The sequence below is a fragment of the Capra hircus genome, unplaced genomic scaffold (assembly GCF_001704415.2).
Source record: "Capra hircus breed San Clemente unplaced genomic scaffold, ASM170441v1, whole genome shotgun sequence".
NCBI lineage: Eukaryota > Metazoa > Chordata > Mammalia > Artiodactyla > Bovidae > Capra > Capra hircus.
This window is the reverse complement of record NW_017189663.1, coordinates 246,167-264,289: the sequence shown is the minus strand read 5'-3', so window position 1 is coordinate 264,289 and position 18,123 is coordinate 246,167.

The window sequence follows — 18,123 nt, the reverse complement described above, 5'->3', positions numbered from 1 at the left end:
TACTTCTGCCTTCAATCTTTCCCAGCATCAGGATTTTTTCCAGTGAATCAGCTCTTTGCATCAGGTGGCATATACCATGAAAGATATTTTCTGTTATTTAATATTTATTATTAAAAACATCCTTCTGGATCAGCTTTTCTGAATTGAAATGTCTAGGGTTTCATAAAACATTTAGTATGACAAGTAATGTAAGCCAAATTATTTATTGATAATAAATAGTATATTCAATGCTTAATAACACACATAGAGACTTCTATTTAATATGGTAGCCTGAGCTAGTGCTGAACATATTCCATTTTATCCATACACATAGAAATTCCAGATAAAATATATCGAAACTTATATATTGGAGCTCAAAATGAGGAAATAAATCATATATGTCATATACAAATAGTGAACTCAAAATGAGAATAGTAGAAATTATTTAAATGTGCAGTGGACCATGTGTATTAGATATATATCTTAGGCAGTTAGTACAACATTTTAAATATAGGTATAGACAGATATATGGATTAATATAGGTTTTAGATATAGATCCTGTCCCAGGGATTGAACCCAGGTCTCCCACATGGGAGGCATATGCTTTACCATCTGAACCACCAGGGAAGCCCATAGAGAGTTATAGAAAATATGAAACCTTTATTGGGGATCTAAAAAAGAAATCCCTATGTAAGTTGTCAAACCTCGAAATACTTCTATGTTCATGTAATTAGCCTGAAAAATATTTTAACCATCATCTCTGGAAAGCAGCAGAGAAGCAGAGAAACTTTTGATCCCTTTTGGGACATTAGTGGAAAAATACAAAAATTTATAAATCTAAGCATGTACCTTGTTCATATGTACTATAAAAACTATATCACTAGTGTGGTGGGAGAACAGAAACTTGAGAAATTAACACAAAACACATCCATAAACAGTAAATTGTGTTGCATCCTTGCAGAGACAAAAGTGAAGCCACTCTTTAAGGAAACTCTCAAAATGTAAGAAATATCAGTTAGATTTAAAGATGCTGAAAAACTTTAGAAATCCACAACAGGGTGTTTTTGTAAGGTATGATTATGAAAGCAAAGATTCTTAATATCTCTTCCTTTCCTGTACCTCCTTAATTTAAAGGTTGTTGTTCTCTTTCCACTGCTACAAAATTGGCATTTCATATTCCAATAGCTTTAAGGTCACTTTTTTTCCCAGAAATAAAGTGAAGAATTATTTATTGCACATTTGACTATGAAACTAAGTGAATATGTTCATAATCTATTTTCATGGGCATACCTCAAATGCCATTAATTGATATGTATACTTTGTTGTTGTTGTTGTTCACTCACTAGATCCTGTCTTGACTCTTTGTGATCCTGTAGACTGCAGCATGCCAGGCTCCTCTGTCCACTATCTCCCAGAGGTTTCTCAGATTCGTGTCCATTATGTCAGTGATGCTATCTAAACATCTCATCCTCTGCCATCCCCCTCTCCTTTTGCAGTCTCTTTCCCAGCATCAGGGTCTTTTCTAATGAGTCAGCTTTTTGCATCAGGTGGCCAAAGTATTGGAGCTTTAGCATCAGTACTTCCAATGAATATTCAGAGTTCATTTCATTTAGGATTGACTATTTTGCCCTCCTCTCAGTCCAAGGGACTCTGAAGAGTCCACACTAGCACCACAATTGACATTCCTTGGCACTCAGCCTCCTTTATGGTCCAAGTGTCACATTTATACATGACTTACTGGATAATCCTTAGCTCTGACTATAGAGACCTTTGTCAGCAAAGTGACGTCTCTGCTTTTTAATATGCTGAGTGTCATAGCTTTCCTTCCAAAGAGCAAGCATCTTTTAATTTCATTGCTGCAGTCTCTGCCTGCAGTGATTTTGGAGACCAAGAACTTAAAATATGTCACTGCTTCTACTTTTCCCAATTCTATTTGCCGTGAAGTGATGGAACTGAATGCCATGATCAGTTTTTTTTTATTAAAAAAAAATTAATATTGAGTTTAAAGCCAGCTTTTTCATTCTCCTCTTTCATCCTCATCAAGACACTGTGGTTTCTCCTTACTTTCTTCTAGAAGACTGGTATCATCTACATATCTAAGGTTGTTGATATTTCTCCAGGCAACCTTGATTCCAGCTTGTGATACATCCAGCTCAGTATTTCACATGATATACTCTTGATTCATGTTGAGGTTTGACAGAAAACAACAGAATTCTGTAAAGCAATTATCCTTCAATTAAAAATAAATTAATAATAAAAAATAAATTAATAAAAATTTTAAAAAGAAGTTAAATAAGTAGAGTAACAATATACAGCCTTGTCCTACTACTTTCCCAATTTTGAAACAGTCATTTGTTCCATGTCCGGTTTAGACTGTTACTTCTTGATCATATATATGTTTCTCAGAAGACAGGTAAGGTGATATGGTACTCCCATCTGTTTAAGTATTTTCCACAGTTTTTTTGTGATCCACACAGTTAAAGGCTTTAGCATAGTCAATGAAGCAGATGTTTTTTCTGGAACTCCCTTGGTTTTTGCATGATCCAGCAAATGTTGATCTCTGGTTCCTTTGCCTCTTTGAAACCCTGCTTGTACATTTGGAAGTTCTCAGTTCTTCACGGCTGAAGCCTAGCTTGAAGGATTTTGAGTATGTGAAATGAAAACAGTTTGTGAAATGAAACAGTATTTCAACACTCTTTGGCATTGCACATCTTTGGAGTTGAAATGAAAGATGACATTTTCTGGTCCTGTGGCCACTGCTCAGTTTTCCAAATTTGCAGACATATTGTGTGTAACACTTTAACAGAATCATCTTCTAGGATTTTAGTAGCTCAGCTGAAATTCCATCACCTCCACTAGCTTTGTTCCTAGCAATGCTTCCTAAGGTCCACTTGACTTCACACTCCAGGATGTCTGGCTCTAGGTAAATGACTTCCATATCGTGGTTATCTGGGTCATTAAGACCTTTTTTTGTATAGTTCTTCTGTGTATTCTTGTCACCTCTTCTTAATTTCTTCTGCTTCTGTTAGCCTCTTATTGCTTCTGTCCTTTATTATGCCCATTCTTGCATAAAATGTTCCCTTGATATTTCCAATTTTCTTGAAGTGATCTTGTTTTACCATTCTATTGCTTTCCTCTACTTCTTTGCATTATTCGCTTTGGAAGGCCTTATTATGTCTCCTTGCTATTCTCTGGAGTCTGCATTCAGTGGGGTATATCATTCCCTTTCTCCCTGGCATTTTACGTCTATTCTTTCTTCAACTATTTGTAAAGCCTCTTCAGATAATCACTTTGCCTTCTTCATTCTTACATTTCTTTCTCTTGGGGATGGTTGCTTCATGTACAGTGTTACAAACCTCCGTCCATAGTTCTTCAGGCACTCTGTCTACCAGATCTAATTCCTTGCATCTATTGGTCACCTTCACTGTATAATAATAAGGGATTTTATTATGTCATACCTCAATGGCCTAGTGGTTATCCCTACATTCTCTGATTTAAGCTTGGGTTTTGCAATAAGGAGCTCGTGATTTGAGCCACAGTCAGATCCAGGTCTTGTTTTTACTAACTATATAGTGCTTCTCCATCTGTATCAAAAATAGCTGCTGGGAAGCTAGAATGCTAAGTAGATACTTCAGAAACTGAACAGTCCTTGGAATATAGAGGATTGAATCTAGAGAAAACCAGGATTAAAATATATGTTTTAATACTCAGCCTTCAGTTAAGATCTCAGGAAGGTCTTAATCTACGATTAAGGACAATGCTCCAGAAGAACTATCTTAATAAAGCCAAAAATCGACTTTCAGTAGGATCAAGGTGATTCAGCTTAACTGTCTGCCCCAACAGTATTTAATATTCTTTAGAGGAAATAACATAATACAGACCCTCTGTGGTGTATTATCCACAAAATATAGTAAAAGTTACTAGACATGCAAAGATAAGAGAAAATGATTAATAAGCATGTAAAGTAATATATACCAAAAATTATCCAGATAATGGTGTTAGCAAAGAACAGTTTCAAAAAAGTTGTGATTATTATGTTGAAGTACCATGCACTGAATTTTTATGTTCCCCCAAATCCATATCTTAAAGTCCTAGCCCCTAATGTTGTGGTGTTTGCAAATGAGATCTTTGGAAAGTAATTTAGTTTACATGGGTTCATGAGGGCCCTGTGATGGGATTTGTGCCTTTTTGAGGGGAAGAGATCACAATGCTTTCTCACTCACTTTCTGTCTCTTCCATATGATGACAGAAAAAGAAAATACCATTTACAAACTAGGAAGAGAGTGCTCACCAAAAATAGAATTAATTAGCATCTTGATCATAAACTTCCCAGCCTCCTGAACTATGAAAACTGAATGTTTGTTTTTGAGCCCCCTAGTCTATAGAATTTGTTATAGTAGACCTAGGTGATGAATATATATATAATATATATTTATATATTATGTATATTATAATATATTTATATTTATATTTAAATATATTTATATTATAATTTTATTATAATATATTATATAATATATATATTTCTCTATTATATATGTATATATAATAGAGAAAAGCCATGGATAAAATGGATGAAAAGACAGATAATTCCAAAGTAATTTGAAATGTATAAAAATAGTTGTACACTCTAGAACAATAATATATCACATCTGAAATTAAGAGCTATTTGGGTAGATAGATTCAACAAGCAGTATATGTGAATTTGAAGATAAGTCATATTAAAGCACTGGGAGAAAAAATAGATTGAAAAAATGAAAGCATAGCATGTATGGCTTGCTGAAATATTCCAACATGCATAGAATCGGTAATCCAAAAAGAAAGGATAGAGAGAATGGGACAGAAGCAATATATAAAAAAATAATGGACAAGAATATTTTTTGAAGTGAGGTAAAATGCATAAATCAACACATTAAATACGTTCAGGAAGGATATAAACAAAACTTCATATGCACACAACAAACTAAAATCATTTTGTTATTAAAATATCAAAGACAGGAAAAAATTAAAAACTTTGAGTCAGAGAAAAAAGAAATCTTCAATGGAGTCACAGTAAAACTGATGGCTGAATTTTCAGCAGAAGCAATAGAAACCAACAGTAGGATAACAAGGCATTTCTTCTGAACTGAGATTTTTCCAAGAAGATTGTCAGTGATAAAATTGAAAGACTTCTAGGCAAACCAGGATGGTTGGTCACTCTGTTCAGAAGATAATTTTGTGATATCTTTAAAGTAATGAGTGGGGAGAATTCCTGCCAACATGTATTTTTCATCATTGAAAGCAAAAATGAATGCATGTAAATATCCTATAAAAGTTAAGGCAAAATTAAGAGGTTTGGACAGAAACAAATGCTAAAAGCATTTGTCACAGGAGGCTTCCACTACAATAAAGGGAGTTATTTTACCTGAAAGAAAATTATTTTAGAAAGAAGTATGAAAGAGAAGAAAGGAATGAAGGATTCCAGAAATGGTAAATATGTGGGTGAAATATAAATGAATATTACTTCTTTATACTAATAGCAATATTAATGTTTTATAAAGTGTATGACACAGATAAAAGTAAAAAAAAAAAGTAAGAGCAATGTTGTAAACCTTTTGTAAAATTCTAGGAATTAAGAACTGGTGAAGTTACTAATTTAATGTGGATTGAAATAAGTTAGATACATAATCTGTAGTACAACAATTAAAGTTTTTGGTCTCTGGAAATATTTACAGACTTTTTTCGTAAATTTAGCTATTTTAATTGGACACTAATTACTTTACAATATTGTAGTTGTTTTTGCCATACACTGACATGAATCAGCCACGGCTGTATATATGCCCCCATGCTGAACCAACCCCCCCCCCCATCCCATCCCTCAGGGTCGTCCCAGTACTCCAGCCCTGAGCAGCATGCCTCATGCATCGAACCTGGACTGGTGATCTATTTCACATATGATAATATACGTGTTTCAATGCTATTTTCTCAAATCATACCACCTTTGCCTTCTCCCACAGAGTCCAAAAGTCTGTTCTTTACATCTGTGTCTCCTTTGCTGTTTCGCATATAGGGTCATCATTACCATCTTTCTAAATTCCATATATATAATTAATATACTGTATTGAAGTATTAATATACTTCACTCTGTGTAATAGTCTCCAGTTTCATCCACCTCATTAGAACTGATTCAAATGTATTCTTTTTAATAGCTGAGTAATATTTCCACTGTGTATATGTACCACAGCTTTTTTATCCATTTGTCTGCTGATGGACATTTAGGCTACCTCCATGCCCTAGCTATTGTAAACACTGCTGCAGTGAACATTGGGGTACATGTTGGTCACTTTCAATTCTGGTTTCGTCAGTGTGTATGCCGAGCATAGGGATTGCTGGGTCTTATGGCAGTTCTATTTCCAGTTTTTTAAGGCATCTCCACACTGTTCTCCATAGTGGCTGTAGTAGCTTGCATTCCCACCAAGAGGGTAGGAGGGTTCCCTTTTATCCACACCCTTTCCAGCATTCATTGCTTGTAGACTTTTGGATAGCAGCCTTTCGGACTGGCATGAGATGGTACCTCACTGTGGTTTTGATTTGCATTTTTCTGATGATGAATGATGTTGAGCATCTTTTCATGTGTTTGTTAGTCATCTGTATGTCTTCTTTGCAGAACTGTCTGTTTAGTTCTTTGGCCCATTTTTTGATTGGGTCGTTTATTTATTGGAATTGAGCTACAGGAGCTGCTTGTCTATTTTTGAGATTAATTATTTGTCATTTGCTTCATTTGCTATTATTTTTTTCCCATTCTGAAGTCTGCCATTCACCTTTCTTATAGTTTCCTTCGTGGTGCAAAAGCTTTTAATTTTAATTAGGTCCCATTTGTTTATTTTTGCTTTTATTTCCATTACTCTGGGAGGTGGGTCATAGAGGATCCTGCTGTGATTTATGTCAGAGTGTTTTGCCTATGTTTTCCTCTAGGAGGTTTATAGTTTCTGGTCTTACATTTTGATCTTTAATCCATTTTGAGTTTCTTTTTGTGTATGGTGTTACAAAGTGATCTAGTTTCATTCTTTTACATGTGGTCGACTTCCTTTCCCAGCACCACTTGTTAAAGAGATTGTCTTTTCTCCATTGTATATTCTTGCCTCCTTTGTCAAAGATAAGTTGTCCAGTGATGTGTGGCTTTATCTCTGGGCTTTCTATTTTGTTCCATTGATCTATATTTCTGCCTTTGTGCAACTACCATACTGTATTAATGACTACAGCTTTGTAATATAGGCAGAAGTCAGGCAGGTTAATCCCTCCAGTTCTATTCTTCTTTCTCAAGATTGCTTTCACTATTTGAGATTTTTTGTATCCATACAAATTGTGAAATTATTGTTCTAGTTCTGTGAAAAATACTGTTGCTTGATACTGTGGCTTGATAGGGATTGCATTGAATCTATAGATTGCTTTGCATAGTATCATCATTTTTACTGTATTGATTCTTCTAATCCATGAACATGATATATTTCTCCATCTATTTGTGTCATCTTTGACTTCTTTCATCAGTGTTTTGCTTTTCTTTATATAGTGTTTTTTTTTTCCTTTAGGTAGATTTATTCCTAAGTATTTCATTCTTTTCATTGCAATGCTGAATGGAATTGTTTCCTTAATTTCACTTTCTGTTTTCTCTTTGTTAGTGTATAGGAATGGAAGGGATTTCTGTGTGTTAATATTATATCCTGCAACTTTGCTATATTCATTGATTAGCTCTAGTAATTTTCTGATGGGGGGTCCTTAGGGTTTTCTATGTAGAGGATCATGTCATCTGCTAACAGTGAGAGTCTTACATCTTCTTTTCCAATCTTGATTCCTTTTAGGTCTTTTTCTTCTCTGCTGTGGCTAAAACTTCCAAAACTATGTTGAATAGTAGTGGTAAGGGTGGGCACTCTTGTCTTGTTCCTGATTCTAGGGGAAATGCTTTCAATTTGTCACCATTGAGGATAATGTTTGCTATGGGTTTATCATATATGGCTTTTTTAAAATGTAGAGTTATGTTCCTTCTATGCCTGTTTTCTGGAGGGTTTTTTTTTTATCATAAATGGATGTTTAATTTTGTCAAAGGCTGTCTCTGAATCTGAGATACTCATGTGGTTTTTATCTTTCAATTTGTTAATTCTGGGTATCACTTTAATTGATTTGTGAGTTTTGAAGAATCCTTGCATCCCTGGGATGAAGCCCACTTGGTCATGATATATGATCTTTTTAATATATTGTTGGATTTTGTTAGCTAGAATTTTATTAAGGATCTTTACATCTATGTTCATCAGTGATATTGGCCTTTTAGGTTTTTTTTTTTTTTTTTTTGTGGCATCTTTGTCTGGTTTTGGTACTAGAGTGATGGTGGCCTCTTCGAATGCATTTGAAAGTTTACCTTCCTCTGCAATTTTCTGTAAGAGTTTGAGTAGAATAGGTGTTAGCTCTTCTCTAAATTTTTGGTTGAATTCAACTATGAAGCCATCTGATCCTGGGCCTTTGTTTGCTGGAAGATTTCTGATTACAGTTTAGATTTACATGCTTGTGATCGGTCTGTTAAGATTTTCTATTTCTTCCTGGTTCAGTTTTGGAAGGTTATACTTTTCTAAGAATTTGTCCCTGGCTTCCAAGTTGTTCATTTTATTGGCATATAGTTGCTGTGGTAGTCTCTTATGATCCTGTGTATTTCTTTGTTGTCTGTTATGATTTCTCCATTTTCATTTTCAATTGTTTTTATTTGATTCTTCTCCTGTTTTTTCTTGATGAGTCTGGCTAATGGTTTGTCTATTTTATTTATCTTCACCAAGAAACCAGCTTTTAGCTTTGTTGGTTTTTGCTGTTCTCCTTTGTTTCTTTTTCATTTATTGTGTGCTGATATTTATGTATTTCCTTCTACTAACCCAGCGGTTTTTCATTTCTTCTTTTTTCTAGTTGCTTTAGGTGTAAATTTAGATTATTCATTTGATTTTTCTCTTGTTTATTGATGTAAGCTTGTATTGCTGTGAACCTTCCCCTTAGCACTGCTTTTACTGAATCCCGTAGGTTTTGGGTTGTTATGTTTTCATTTTCATTCATTTCTTTGCAAATTTTTATTTATTTATTTATTTTTTCTGTGATTTGCTGTTTATTCAGAAGCATGTTTTTTATCCTACTATCTTTATATTTTAATAGTTCTTTTTTTTTCCTGTGAAGTCCCTCAGTCGTGTCCGACTCTTTGCGACCCCATGGACTGTAGCCTATCAGGCTCCTCCGTCCATGGGATTTTCCAGGCAAGAGTGCTGGAGTGGATTGCCATTTCCTTCTCCAGGGGATCTTCCTGACCCGGGAATAGAACCTGTGTCTCCCACATTGCAGGCAGACACTTTACCGTCTGAGGCACCAGGAAGATCTTTTTTTCTGTAGTAGCTGACATCTAATCTTACCGCATTGTGATCAGAAGCATGCTTGAAATTTCAATATTTTTGAATTTAGCAAGGCTAGATTTGTGTTCCAGGATGTGATTTATGCTGGAGATGTTCCATGTGCACTTGAGAAAAAGGTGAAATTCATTGTTTTTGGGTGAAATGTCCTATAGATATCAATTAGGTCTAACTAGCCCATTGTATCACTTAAAGTTTTGTTTCCTTGCTAATTTTCTGTTTAGTTGACCTATCCATAGGGGTGAGTGGGGTATTAAAGTCTCCCACTATTATTGTGTTACTGTTAATTTCCCCTTTTATACTTGTTAGCTTTTGCCTTACATATTGTGATGCTCCTATGTTGGGTGCATATATATTTATAATTGTTATATATCTTCTTGGGTTGATCTTTTGATCATGATGTAGTGTCCTTCTTTGTCTCTTTTCAAGACCTTTGTTTCAAAGTCTATTTTGTCTGATATGAGTATTGGTACTCCTGCTTTGTTTTCGTATCCATTTGCATAAAATACCTTTTTCCAGCCCTTTGCTTTCAGTCTGTATGTGTCCCTTGTTTTGAGGTGGGTCTCTTGTAGACAGCATATATACGAGTCTTGTTTTTGTATCCATTTAGCCAGGCTTTGTCTTTTGGTTGGGGCATTTGACCCATTTACATTTAAGGTAATCATTGATGAGTATGATCCCATTGCCATTTACTTTGTTCTTTCGAGTTCAAATTTATATACGTTTTCTTTGTTTCCTGTCTAGAGAAGATCCTTTAGCATTTGTTGAAGAGCTGGTTTGGTGGTGTTGAATGCTGTCAGCTGTTGTTTGTCTGTAAAGCTTTTTTTTTTCTGCTTCATATTTGAGTGAGATGCTTGCTGGGTACAGGAATCTGGGTTGTAGGTTTTTTTCTTTCATCCCTTTAAGTATTTTCTGCCATTCCCTTCTGGCCTGAAGAGTCTCTATTGAAAGATCAGGTGTTATCCATATGGGAATCCCCTTGTATGTTATTTGTTGCTTTTCCCTTGCTGCTTTTAATATTTGCTCTATGTGTTTGATCTTCATTAAATTGATTAATATGTGTCTTGGGGTGTCTTGCCTTAGGTTTATCCTATTTGGACTCTCTGGTTTTCTTGGACTTGGGCGGCTGTTTCCTTCCCCATTTAGGGAAGTTTTCAACTAATATCTCCTCAAGTATTTTCTCATGGTCTTTCTTTTTGTCTTCTCCTTCTGGGATTCCTATGATTCGAATATTGGGGTGTTTAACATTGTCCCAGAGGTCTCTGAGGTTGTCCTCATTTCTTTTAATTCTTTCTTTCTTTTTTCCTCTCTGCTTCATTTATTTCAACCATTCTATCTTCCACCTCACTTATCCTATCTTCTGTCTCAGTTATTCTACTGTTGGTTTCCTCCAGAGTGCTTTTGATCTCAGTTGTTGCATTATTCATTACTGATTGACTCTTTTTTATTTCTTCTATGTCCTTGTTAGACATGTCTTGCACCTACCCAATCCTTGCCTCTAGTCTATTTATCTGTAACCCTGTTTTACATTCAAGATTTTGGATGATCTTTACTGTCATTATTTTGAATTCTTTTTCAGGTAGACTCCCAAACTCCCCCTCTTTTGTTTGGTTTGATGGGCATTTTCATGTTCCTGTACCTGCTGACTATTTCTCTGCAGTTTCACTTTGTTTAGATTGCTGTGCTTGGGGTGGCCTTTTTGTGTGCTGGAAGTTTATGGTTCCTTTTACTTGTGGAGATTGCTCCCTGTAGGTGGGGTTAGCCTAGTAGTTTGTCAAAGATTCCTGGCTAGGGAAGCTTGTGTCTGTGTTCTGGTGGGTGGAGCTTGATCTATTCTATCTGGAGCCCAGTGTAGTGTCTGGTAGTGGTTTCTCAGGTGTTTATGGGTTTGATGTGACTTTGGGCAGCCTGTATTTTAATGCTCAGGGCTATGTTCCTGCTTTGCTGGAGAATTAGTGTGGTATGTCTTGCTCTGGAACTTGTTGGTTCTTGGGTGGAGCTTGGTTTCAGTGTAGGTATGGAGGCTTTTGAATGAGTTCTTGTTGATTAATATTTCCTGGAGTCAGAAGTTTTCTGGTCTTCTCAAGTTTTGGATTTAAGCCTCCTGGCTCTGGCTTCAGTCTTATCCTTACAGTACCCTCAAGACTTCTAAATCCATACAGCACAGATGATAAAACATCTAGGTTAATGAAGAAAAGATTCTCCACAGTGGGGACACCCAGAGAGGTTCACAGAGGTACATGGAGAAGAGAAGAGGGAGGAAAGAGGTAGAGAGGACCAGGAGGAGAAGAGGGGGAATCAAAAAGAAGAGATCAGTCTAGCCAGTAATCAATTCCCTATGTGCTCTCCACAGTCTGGAACACTCAGAGAGGTTAATAGAGTTACGTAGAAAAGAGAAGAAGAAGGAGTGAAATAGAGGTGAGTAGGGGGAAACGAGGGGGAGTCAAAAGGGGAGAGACCAATCTAGCCAGTAATCAGTTCCCTAAGTGTTCTCCACAGCCCAAAACACCCAGAGTGATTCACCAAGTTAAGCAGAGAAGAGAAGGGGGAGGAAGGAGGTAGAGGTGACCTGGGGCAGAAAAAGGAGAGGCAAAAGGGGAGAGCGCAATCAAGTCAGTAATCACACCCTTAAGCAAAATTGGATATTGAAGATTGGATTCTTAAAGGTACAAAATTGATAACAAATACCCAAAAGGAAAGATTAGAAATCTAGAGTAGATGTTAGATTCTCAATAGACAATAATAAAAATATACAGCAAAATCAATCACAAAAATTATAAAATATATATTTGAAACTTGCTTTAAAAATAAGGCCTTTTTTTGCAAGGACATAGTAGGTTATAAAAATGAAAATTAAGGGAGTAATAAAGAACTTAGAAATAAAAATAAAAAAATGATAATAGTAAAAATGTATCTAGGAATTTCTCTGGAGCTGTTGAGGGCAGTGTGGGGTCAGTTCAGTTTCAGATAGTTCCTTGTTTCAGATTATACTTCTTCTCAAGGTTTATGGGCCCCTTCCAATGCTTAGTCAATGCTAACTATATGTTTTTAAACTGTTGCATCTGTCACTTCCAGAGCAGTTCCCTCTTCTTTGTTTATTTTGGCTTCCTCTGCTTGCAAGTCTGTTCAGTGTCTAATTTCCACCCATACACAGTGGGGCGAAGGTGGTCACTTATTTAGGCTCACATGTTCAGTTGTGCTTTGGAGGGAGTAACACTGGAAACAAATATCTCTGGTGTGTGTGTGGAGTTCTCACAGTGTATGACCCACACTGGGTTTGCCCCAGCTCACAGCACCTGTGCTTTCCTGGTCTACACTGCTCAGGCTCCAGGTTGCTCTACTGGGGAACTGTCCAAAGTGATCCCTGGGATGCATGCATTTCCCAGGTCTAAGCTGCTCAGGTTCAGGTTCTTGGGTACTCCACAAAGGCACAGACTTGTTTAACCATATGTTTTGTGCCCTTCCCAGGTCTGAGGAGCTCAGGTGACAAGGTGCTTGGCGAACACACTGTCCCAAGTGGGCTGTGCATCTTAATCACCTCCCTGGTCCTGGCTGCTCAGTTTCCTGGGTGCACAGCGATAGCGCCATTTCAGGTGTGCCGTGTGTCTCCTCTGGGGAGCTGATCTCAGGCTGAGACCCTTCTGTCAGATATCAAGTGCCCAGGATCCCAGGGAAATTTGGTTAGCAACTTGGAGCTTCCTCACAGTTTGGTGGATGTCATCTCTGGTTCCGGGACTGCCCCTTGCCTTCCAGTTGGAGTTGTCATCAGCCTGCCTCTCTGCCTCTGGTGTGGGGATGGGCCAGTTTGCAGCCAGCTAGCTCTCCTTTGGTATTCTCTCAATCTTTTGTTTTAGGAGCAGGCAGGGTGCACCTTAGGTTAAAGTTTTTGCAAGCAAAGTTCTCTCTCTCTCTCTCTCTCTCTCTCTCTCTCTCTCTCTCTCTCTCTCTCTCTCTCTCTCTTTTCTTTCTCTCTGGCTTTCCCACAGTTTGGGTTGCTATGTCATGTTAACACCCTCAGATTGTCCTCAGGGCATTCAGGCCTGGTCTTTACCCTTAGCATTCAACCCCTTGCCTCTCTGTTCAACCCCTGCTCACTGATGGTGGACACAAGCATCTGGGCTACTTCTCCACTGGGAGTTGCAGTTAGCTGCATATTCTGTGTGTGTGTGTGTGTGTGTTTGTGTGTGTGTGTATGTGCATGTGTGTTTCCTCCTGGTTAGGTTGCCCTCTGAGATTCCAAAACTCCCCATTGACCCACCAGTAAGAGGGTTTCCTGGTATTTGGAAGCTTCTACTCCTTCACGACTCCCTCCCTGGGACAGGTCTCCCCATCGCTAACACTTTTGCCTCTCTTTTTGTCTCATATTTTGTTCTACCTCCTGTCAAAGAGAATGAGCTTCCTTTCCAGGTGCCTGATGTCCTCTGCCAGCTTTCAGAAGTTGTTTTGTGGAAGTTGCTCAGCAATTAAAGGATCTTTTGATGAATTGTGGGGGAGAAAGTGGTCTTCCTGTCCTATTATTCTGCCATCTTAGGCTTACAGTCTTAATTATTTTTGTACTCCAAAAAACCTTTGTTTATGTGGGTTAAATCTATTGATAGCTACCATATTAAAAATTCAAACTGATAATTTGTAAAAATAGGTATTAATTCATGTGAATGTTGCAATAAAGAACTCACTACTTGGTAAAATAAATAACATGTATTTCTAAAAATAACTTTCTCTAAAACATCAAATAAGAATAGTTACATCTTTTATATTTTTGAAATCCCTTTTATTAGAGTTTAATAGAAGATAACTGAATATTTTTATTGCTTCTCCATTTAGTATATTGTGATAGTGCATGGCATGACCTTCTGAAATACTCTGATCTATTCTAATAAAAAAGCAAAAAATGCTAATACTCAATATTATTATAGAAGTAATTTTCTCTTTTTAACACCGTTGAAAGACCTTGGGGACTCACAGAATTTTTCGAAAGCCACATTCTAAAAACCTGCTTTAGAGTAACCAAGGAAAGAATACAAAGATAGTAGAAGCCAAAACCAAATAGCTGAGGAAAAGAAGAACACTGAAAATGTTTAATCCAACCCCTCCAATAAATTGGAATAAAGCAACAAAGAACAGAGGAAAAAAAGACAAACAAATGCTATAAAATTATAGATATAATTTCAACTATATCTAGTTACCTTAAATATAAATAGCCTAATCTTCCATTTGGAAGACAAAGATTTTAAAACTATTAAAATAGGGCTAAGTGTTTTTATTCAGAATTCTTGCCTTGAGAACCCCATGAACAGTATGAAAAGGCAAAATCATAGGATAGTGAAAGAGGAACTCCTCAGGTCAGTATGTGCCCAGTATGCTACTGGAGATCAGTGGAGAAATAATTCCAGAAATAATAAAGGGAGGGAGCCAGAGAAAAACAATACCCACTTGTGGATGTGACTGGTGATAGAAGCAAGGTCTGATGCTGTAAAGAGCAATATTGCATAGGAACCTGGATTGTCAGATCCATGAATCAAGGCAAATTGGAAGTGGTCAAACAGGATATGACAAGAGTGAACGTCGACATTCTAGGAGTCAGCGAACTTAAATGGACTGGAATAGGTGAATTTAACTCAGATGACCATTATATCTACTACTGTGGGAAGGAATCCTTTAGAAGAAATGGAGTAGCCATCATGGTAAACAAAAGAGTCCAAAATGCAGTACTTGGATGCAATCTCAAAAACGACAGAATGATCTCTGTTCATTTCCAAGGCAAACCATTCAATATCATAGTAATCCAAGTCTATGCCCCAATCAGTAACGCTGTAAAAGCTGAAGTTGAACGGTTCTATAAAGACCTACAAGACCTTTTAGAACTAACACCAAAAAAAGATGTCCTTTTCATTACAGGGGACTGGAATCCAACAGTAAAGAGTCAAGAAACAACTGGGGTAACAGGCACATATGGCCTTGGAGTACAGAATGAAGCAGGGCAAACTCTAAAAGAGTTTTGCCAAGAGAACACACTGGTCATAGAAAATACCCTCTTCCAACAACACAAGAGAAGACTCTACTCACAGACATGACCAGATGGTCAACACCAAAATCAGATTGATTATATTCTTTGCATCCAAAGATGGAGAATCTCTATACAGTCAGCAAAAACAAGACTGGGAGCTGACTGTGGCTCAGATCATGAGCTCCTTATTGCCAAATTCAGATTTAAATTGAAGAAAGTAGGCAAAACCAATGGACCATTCAGGTATGACCTAAATCAAAACCCTTATGATTATACAGTGGAAGTGAGAAATAGATTTAAGGGACTAGATCTGATAGATACAGTGCCTAATGAACTATGGACGGAAGTTTGTGACATTGTACAGGAGACAGGGATCAAGACCATCCCCATAGAAAAGAAATGAAAAAAAGCAAAATGCCTGTATAAGAGACCTTACAAATAGCTGTGCAAAGAAGAGAAGTGAAAAGCAAAGGAGAAAAGGAAAGATATAAGCATCTGAATGCATACTTCCAAAGAATAGCAAAAAGAGATAAGAAAGCCTTCCTCAGTGATCAATACAAAGAAATAGAGGAAAACAACAGAATGGGAAACACTAGAGATCTCTTCAAGAAAATTAGAGAGAGATAACACGGGAAGGTTTCATGCAAAGATGGGCTCAATAAAGGACAGAAATGGTATGGACCTAACAGAAGCAGAAGATATTAAGAGGTGGCAAGAATGCAAAGAAGAACTGTACAAAAAAGATCTTAATGACCAAGATAATCACGATGGTATGATCACTCACCTAGAGCCAGACATCCTAGAATGTGAAGTCAAGTGGGCCTTAGAAAGCATCACTATGAACAAAGCTAGTGGAGGTAATGGGGATTCCAGTGGAGCTTCTTCAAATCCTGAAAGATGATGCTCTGAAATTGTTGCACTCAATATGCCAGCAAATTTGGAAAACTCAGCAGTGGCCACAGGACTGGAAAAGATCAATTTTCATTCTAATCCCAAAGAAAGGCAATGCTAAAGAATGATCAAACTACCACACAATTGCACTCATCTCACATGCTAGTAAAGTAATGCTCAAAATTCTCCAAGCCAGGCTTCAGCAATACGTGAACCATGAACTCCCTGATGTTCAAGCTGGTTTTAGAAAAGGCAGGGGAGCCAGAGATCAAATTGCCAACATCCGCTGGATCATGGAAAAAGCCGAGAGTTCCAGAAAGACATCTATTTCTGCTTCATTGACTATGCCAAACCTTTGACAGTGTGGATCACAATAAACTGTGGAAAATTCTGAAAGAGATGGGAATACCAGACCACCTGACCTGCTTCTTGAGAAACCTATATGCAGGTTAGGAAGCAACAGTTAGAACTGGACATGGAACAACAGCCTGGTTCCAAATAGGAAAAGGAGTACATCAAGGCTGTATATTGTCACCCTGCTTGTTTAACTTCTATGCAGAGTACATCATGAGAAACGCTGGACTGGAAGAAGCACAAGCTGGAATCAAGATTGCCGGGAGAAATCTCAATAACCTCAGATATGCAGATGACACCACCCTTATGGCAAAAAGTCAAGAGGAACTAAAAAGCCTCTTAATGAAAGTTAAAGAGGAGAGTGGAAAAGTTGGGTTAAAGCTCAACATTAAGAAAACTAAGATCATAGCATCTGGTCCCATCATTCATGGGAAATAGACTGGGAAAAAGTGGAAACTGTGTCAAAATTTATTTTGTTGGTCTCCAAAATAATGACAGATTGTGATTGCAGCCATGAAATTAAAAGACGCTTACTCTTTGAAAGGAAGGTTATGACCAACCTAGATAGTATATTCAAAAGCAGAGACATTACTTTGCCAACAAAGGTCCGTCTAGTCAAGGCAATGCTGTTTCCAGTAGTCAGGCATGGATGTGACAGTTGTACTGTGAAGAAAGCTGAGCGCTGAAGAATTGATGCTTTTGAACTGTGGTGTTGGAGAAGATTCTTGCGAGTCCCATGGACTCCAAGGAGATCCAACCAGTACATTTTAAAGGAGATCAGCCCTGGGTGTTCTTTGGAAGGAATGATGATAAAGCAAAACTCCAGTATTTTGGCCACCTCATGCGAAGAGTTGACTCATTGGAAAAGACTGTGATGCTGGGAGTGATTGAGTGCAGGAGGAAAAGCAGAGGATAAAATGGCCGGATGGCTTCACAAACTGGATGGACGTGAGTCTGAGTGAACTCTGCCAGTTGGTGATATACAGGGAGGCCTGGCGTGCTGCAATTCATGGGGTCGCAAAAAGTTGAACACGACTTAGCTACTGAACTGAACTTAACTGAAGTGTTTTTATGAGTTATACTTTATATATGAAGACACAGAGATTAAAATTGTTAGATAGGGAAAGATGCCTCGTGTAAAACTAAAGCTAAGCAGTGTTCAATAACCTGAATGACTCTTTGAGATAGTAAGCATGCTTGTGTGCTAAGATGATTTAGCTGTCCAACTCTTTGAGACTCCTTGGGGATTCTCCAGGAAATACTGGAGTGGGTTGTAATTCCCTGCTCTATGGAATCTTCCCAACCCAGGGATCAAACCTGCCTTTCTTATGTCTCCTGCATTGACAGGCAGGTTCTTTACCTCTGGTGCCACCTGGGAAGCCCTGACTGGAAAAAAAAAAAGCCTCAGACAAAACTTTGTTTTTTATACAAAAATATGCTTTCATTTGTATGAGGTTCAAAGCAGACAAAAATTGACTT